General features: G+C 31.4%; 2 non-coding genes across 2 annotated transcripts; both read left to right on the forward strand.

The window, feature by feature from the left end:
• The first annotated feature begins 21 nt into the window (after positions 1-21).
• TRNAR-ACG lies at positions 22-94 on the forward strand. Its single transcript has one exon. It is a non-coding gene; the product is annotated as a tRNA-Arg (tRNA).
• Positions 95-3,121: 3,027 nt separating this feature from the next.
• On the forward strand, positions 3,122-3,194 carry TRNAR-ACG. The gene has a single exon. It is a non-coding gene; the product is annotated as a tRNA-Arg (tRNA).
• The last annotated feature ends 4,166 nt before the right edge of the window (positions 3,195-7,360 follow it).

Genomic DNA, 7,360 nt, shown 5'->3' on the forward strand with positions numbered 1-7,360 from the left:
TAACTAAAAACTGTAAAAGTTGACTCTGTGGCCCAATGGATAAGGCGCTGGTCTACGAAACCAGAGATTCGGGGTTCGATCCCCAGCAGAGTCGTAATATATTTTTCATCAAAATACATTTTTGGTCCCTGTAATATATTGTGTTTCGTCCTTACAGTTTTGTTTATTCCAATTTGCCATTATGGTTTGCAATATTTTTCAGATTTGGTTCCTATCATTAACAGCTATTAACATTCATCCGCTAAAATGACAACTTCTTTGGCCTTTATTCACATTTTTCTTCCATTTTCTTATTAGAATTTTTTTAATGCAAATAATGTATCTCCAGAATCCATCTTCCCTTTTTTCTTCTTTTTCTTCAGCTACCCATCTTATAAAAAAAAAATGAAATGAATAACTCGTTCGAACCGAAATAGTTTCAGATTATTCAATTTATGAGTTAAATGATTTGGTTAACCAAATAAGATAAGTTTCGATTTCGATTACTTTTTTTACCATATCAATTTACAAGTTAACATTATTTACTTTATATAATTTCTTTCTGGATAATTGGTTTGAGCATATATAAAAGTCACATCAGGTGAATTGATTTATCCTTGCATCAAAAGAACAAGAAATTAACCACAAGAGTGGTGTCTGATTGGTTTGAGCTTGACTCCAAAGGTCAAAAGTGACAGGAGGTCCCAAGTTCAAATCCAAGGAGAAACAAAAATTCCCTTTTGGCCACGGAGGTTCAAATGCTGTGACTTTGGGCTACCTGCAAAGCAAGTAGTCGCCCTGGGATTAGTCGGTTCGCATAGCGGGTTGGATATCCAGGTTAATCAAAAAAAAAAAAAGAACAAGAAATTAAGATATATTTAACAAAATCATCAATCGATATTATAGCATGTTGCAAGAACTAGAGGTAACAAAACAACCAAAATGCAGGGGGAACGATTGTCAAGTGAGGAAGTAGGGCGTTTCCTTAAAATGGACTAGGTCCACTGAGGAATCATCGCAAGTGGGTTGGGGAAAGTAACTTTTTATACCTAAATTACTTGAAAAATTGAGCTTTCATTGTAAGTCTGCCACTAATGTTAATCTATTCAAAGATTTCGAACACAATATCTTTTGGTGGACGTGGGTTTTTTTTGTGACCGTTTTGATCGCAAGATCATCCCGGATCAAATGACCCCACTCCTTCCTCTAGCTAACCATCTCTCCCCTTCCCTTCTCCAACGTCCCCTCTGTAAAATGGTCCAACGACGGTGATAGAGAGTGGATGATGATGGACGACAAGGGAAAGCAATGATGTTAGGTACAAGGGGTATTTAACAATGGACCCAAGATTTTTCCTTAGCAAGTGCGCCTTCCTTGAAGATGGATCGAAGGCCTGTAACATCGATATTTGACAGTTGAGAAAAGTCAACATGGTTTGACCCGGGGAAAGTCAATTGTTTCCATTTGGGAATAAAATATATTATTCCAAATGGAATCAATCTTAACGAAAAATCAACAATGAAATAAAATGGCAAATCTAGAACTTAGGACAAATAAAGGTAAATGTATAATCCAGGGTTAAAGTTTTGATCAATAACAATAATCAAATCCATATCAACATAATAATTAAGAGTTTGATAATAATCAGATGTTTTGTAGTAAATGTCCATCAATAACAAAATTACTATTAGAAACTTTTACATAATTAAATGTTAAATAAAATAATTTTTATATGAATAAGACATTATAAATTATATTTTATTAATGATTTAAAAGGTTACTACTAAATAAACTAAAAGGAATTTAAGCACTTGTCTGAAATTCGGTTCAAGATTGTTGGTGATGAGCTTCCCGCATTTGGTTCCAACATTGTTTGAAATTTGGTTCAACATGTTGTCTTAGGCCTTCCCTTGGACGTAAGATTTAGAAACCGTAAAGCTGATTTAGGTTTTCCTTTACTTTAAAACATCATAGTCGGTTAATGGTAATTTATTATTGGGTTAAAATGATGTATTCAACCAGTATTTATCAAAAAAAAAAAAAAAAAATGTTCTGTGACAATTATTCAAAAAAAATGTTGAATTAACTAAGGCTTTGTTTGGTTTGTAGAATTGGATAGGATTTAGAGGGTTTTGAAATTCAATTCCATTCCAGTCCCATGTTTGGATTTGAAATCCGGCAAACATGAGATTTAGGAATCCCATGGGGTTTGTTAGTATTTCATGAGATTTCATAGGATTTGCATGTAATAATGCTTAGAAATATGTTGAGAACATTTGTTTTGTAATAATTAATTAAGAAAAAGGTAATTGTTTAGTTATTAAAATTTTGTTTTTATAAATTATTTATAAAAAATGAAATTCAATTCAATTCCAATTCATACGAACTAAATACACCAAAGATTTCAAATACAAATACCTCAAATTCCAAATCCCTCAAAACCATTCCATGAAACCAATAATGCCCTAAAGAATTTGAAAAGAAAAGCAAAGAAACAAAAATCCATTGAGATTTTAGATTACAAAAGTCAAATTTCCAAACAAGAACGATAATATGAGTCTCTACGTGTTTCTTGCCAGAGAAGATGACCGAAGATAATGTATGGGGTTACAAACCAGAGATTTATAAATTATATTAAAAATTTTATAAGAAAATGAAATATGACAAAAAATAAAAAAACCAAATCCAAGGGAAATTACAAACACGATGGCAAACTTTGGGCCATTTATCCAAACCCTTATCTAGTAAGCCTTAACCGGTAAGATTTAACATTATAATTTATCTTCCCAGCTAAGATTAGTCCATCAAAACGGTATCGTATGCAACAAATTACCTTGGCAAATGCTTATCGGGTAAGAGTGATCACCCTCACTTATTGGGTAAGACTCTGCATCTTTATCATCACTTTTACCGGGTAAAATTCCAACTCTTATCATATTAATCCAGTAAGATAAACAACTCAATAAATACTTGTCAGATAAGCATAAACAACTCAATCAATACTTGTCAGATAAGCATTTAATAAATATCTCCTAAAAATAAACAAATTATATGAATAGAAACCAAACCCAAAATTTACATTCTCCAGCATTAAAACAAACTTTATCTTTGATATAAAACTGAATGAAAATACGTTCAAAATGACTCTGTGGCCCAATGGATAAGGCGCTGGTCTACGAAACCAGAGATTCTGGGTTCGATCCCCAGCAGAGTCGTTTTTTTTAACTTTTACTGCTGGTATTATTTTTTAACTTTTACTGCTCAAATCCCCTCGATCCTTTGCAACGAACGGTTTAGAAGTAGGGGTATTATTCAGCTGGTTAAATCATTCTTCGAGTTATTCGATTTTTAATTTTTTTAAACAAACTATGAATAAGGTTTGGTAACTGAGTTAACCGGAAAAAGAATTCTTATTCGATTAATCGAATTGTTTAACCTTAAAAATCGTTTGGTTTTGGATTAATTGGTTTATATTTTTTTTAGAGGGCTAGCAAGACTCGTAGCACAAAGACTCAAGTTGAGGGACTAGATAAGGACCGTCTTTGACACAATCAGTTCGGACTCGACTGAATCGTTGATCCTTTTTTCAGACCAATTTATTTGTTGGACTGTTAAAACCTTGAACAAGATAAAGACCTAACATGTCTTTATATTATTTTTATAAAATGACCAAACTAAAAGCATCAACCAGGATGTCGATCGGTTCGTGATTTGTTCGGACCAATGTTGACAAGGTTTTGACTGGACCGAACTTTTTCTGAATCATTCCCAAACGTTTGTTTGCAACTCAATCACAAATATAGACGATAAATGAATGGAACATTGTAGAATTTAGGTCTTATTTGAAATATTGGAACATAATATATCATCCCAATATAATATTAAACATCAATTATATGTTTGTAGCACAACACTTTTTACTTTTCAAACACTTTTCTTGACAAATATGATAATGGTACTGACACATATTTGTATCTCCACAACAACATTGTGCCATATCTCCTTGGGTCTCTGTTGGCTTACATTGCGGTTTGCAAGACGACGCTTGTAAAATCGTAACTGTTTTGAAGTCATTGATTTCAATTTTGCTACCTATAAATCCAAAAACTGAAAGTATTAATTGCTTATGATGTATATATATGTATGTTATATATACATATATATATATATATATATGTATGTGTGTGTATGCGTATGTGGTATATGTACGTGTATCATTCTATGCATGTACCTATACCTACAATTTTCTAGTGATTATAAACATGTCTCTTCCCAATACACCGTTGTGAAATGACGGAGTCGCAACTAGAGGTGGTGATTTGGATGGGGAATGATGGACCGATCCAACGTAACGAATCCGTACTAGGCTGAACCGTTGATCCTTTTTCAGACCAACATAAAAAAAAAAATCCAATTTTCAATTAGATAATAATTGAACATGTCTCTATTCGAACCAGAAAAGTCCAAACCGATCTAGACGGATAAAGACCGGTTTGAATTTTTTATTTATTTATTTTTCTTACAATACATTATTTTCTTTGAATATGTTTTTCAATAAATGGCCTAGAATTCTTTTTTAAGGATCGGGTCCATACCAAGTTAGACTGCCAGCTTTGGGCTGGTCTTTATCTTGTCGGATCCGGATGAGTCCTTATTTTTTCAGAAGTGGTGAGTATTTAAGTAGAAAAGTGATCATGACCTTTTATCTGATCAAGTTTTGTGGCTTTGACTGTGAAGCAATAGATAATTTCTCGCATGGTATGCGGAAGATAGATGGGTAGTTTCGTAACTTTCACAAATAGACGGCAAAACAAGTGCATATGTGAAGTGTGATTCACATATGAATTATATGTTCATATGTGAATTATATGTTCATATGTGAACCCGTGTAATTCACATATGAATTATTTAACTCATTCATATATGAACCCGTGTGATTCATATACGAACTAATTAACTGATTCATGTATGAACTATGAGTTTACATAGGCACTTATGAGTTCACATATACACTTGTTTGCAACATATCTATAAAAATGACTAAACTACCTCTATTTGCTTGACCAGTCAAAACCGCAATTTTAGACTAGTCAAAGTCGCAATTGTTGACCAATCTTGACTGTATGAAAGACTAGATCACTTTTTTACTTCTCAAATAAACCTCTCCCTATATATATCATACTTATCTAAGGTTGGGTTCACGTGAGATCATCTTGTTTTCGTGAGACCACATTTTTACATTCGAAACTTCACAGCAAAACATTGTGAAGGTAAAAAACACTGTGAAAACAAAGTAAATGTTACGTCCACAGTGTTTACTATGATGTTTCAAGTATAAAAATAAGGTTTCACAGAAAAACATGCTAGTCTCACATGATTGCACGTTTGCTTACATAATATAAAATTATCAATTACATGTTTGTGACACAACATTTTTTATTTACCCTACAACTAACATTACACATTTCCTCATAAGTATTGCAAATACTTGCATCTCCACAACAACCAAACTTCCATACCTTTTGGGTCAATGTTTTCTTATATTGAGGTTTGCAAAATGGTGCTTGTAAAATGTTGAGTGTTTTGAGTTTGTTAGATTTTACTGTTACTACCTATAAATCGAAAAAAAAGAAGTATTAATTGGTTATGATGTATGTTTGTTTAAAAACATGATATATAAAATATATAAATACATCATGTAAACTTACACTCATAACAAGCGAGTAACAAGAGAAAATTTATGCAAAAGACGATCATATGTGATTTGACGAGCATGACCATTCTGTCGACTCTTCTTATTGATTATTATTCAATCCCAACAAAGACTTGTGAAGAGGATTTGATGATAAGTGATACAAAACTTATATTTATATGCACATTAATTATCATCATGATGTAATTATTCATATTACATAATTTTAGTGTAGGAGAAATGATTTCATTGAAGTCTTACAAATCATACTTTGTATGTGTGTATTCGTGTATATATATATATAGGGGGAAGATCAAATGTTAACCAATAACTTTGTATTAACTTTGAAAACCATGACAACCAATCAAATTTCATTCTTCTTGTAGGTTTATGTCATGCTCACATTTTAATTACAAGGGTATTTCAGTAAATTTTTTTGATATGTAACTCCCAAACAATTAAAGGGGAGTTACAAATCATCAAATCCCAAAAAATATACATTTATAATATTAATAATTTTTTTTAATCTTGATCTTCCATGTTTATTGTTTTATCAGTTTTTAATTCGCATAGAAAACACGTTAGTAAAAATTTTCGGTATCGATCAAGCTAATATAGATAAACGCAATGGAAAATAAATCGACAACAGTGAGAAGATTAAAATGGTTTATGATGACAATCGAAGTTCGATGTCGGGAATTGAAGAAATTAACCAAAGCAAATGTCTAGGTAATATATTTTTATTTTTTTAGATTCGTTTTAATCGAAATTATGTTCATTACGATGTGTTGTGTTTTTCATAACTCATCTTGTATTGATATCTTTTTTATTTAATTATTAAAATGCGTACCTAATTCACATGTTCAAATTGAAGTACATGCACGACCCATTTTCATATTGTCATATTACCGACTTTTATGAATCATGAACCATTGTGTTCATGTTACTTCTATCATATGACCACAAAATGTTATTTTTTAAGCTTGATACCAAATCTGTATGTTTGTGTAAGTGTTTGCACCCGGTGTTCATAGCGTTGGGGTTATGTGTTCATATATTTTATACGATATGAACAAGAGGTGAACACGATATGAACAAGGAGTGAACAACCATATAAGATCAGAAACATATATGAACAAGGGGTAAACCTTAAACAGTGTGGATGCAATGCATGTATAAAACTCCAATTGACAAAGGATCGCTCCTGAATGTGTTTATAATGAAGGAACTATTGTTCACAAGCTGTTCATATCGTGTTCATACATGTTTTTTTATTTATTTTCTTTCGTATAACAGTTATTCTTATTATGTTCATATTGTGTTTATAAATGCTATGCAGTCCAAGTATATATGTCAAATTTTTGTTCGTATTTGACACAATGGTTCATATATATATAGTTGTGTTCATATGGTTCTTATATTAACAAAAATAAATTAACAAAAAAATCATAGAATTTTGATTTTGTAACTCCCAATTAATTAATGATATGGGAGTTAATTTTATTTTTTACCTAAATACCTTTTTCAACATTGTTCACTTATCTTTATGCAATTTTAAATTTAAAAAAATAAGTTTTAATCATGATTAATCACAACCGTTTATTGAAAGATTGAATGGCCAAGATCGGTTAACAAAGTTAACACAAAAACTTTGGTTAACATTTGATCTTACCCCTATATATATATATA

The sequence above is a fragment of the Cynara cardunculus genome, unplaced genomic scaffold (genome assembly GCF_001531365.2).
Source record: "Cynara cardunculus var. scolymus isolate 2C unplaced genomic scaffold, CcrdV1 Un_Scaffold_2842, whole genome shotgun sequence".
Classification (NCBI taxonomy): domain Eukaryota; kingdom Viridiplantae; phylum Streptophyta; class Magnoliopsida; order Asterales; family Asteraceae; genus Cynara; species Cynara cardunculus.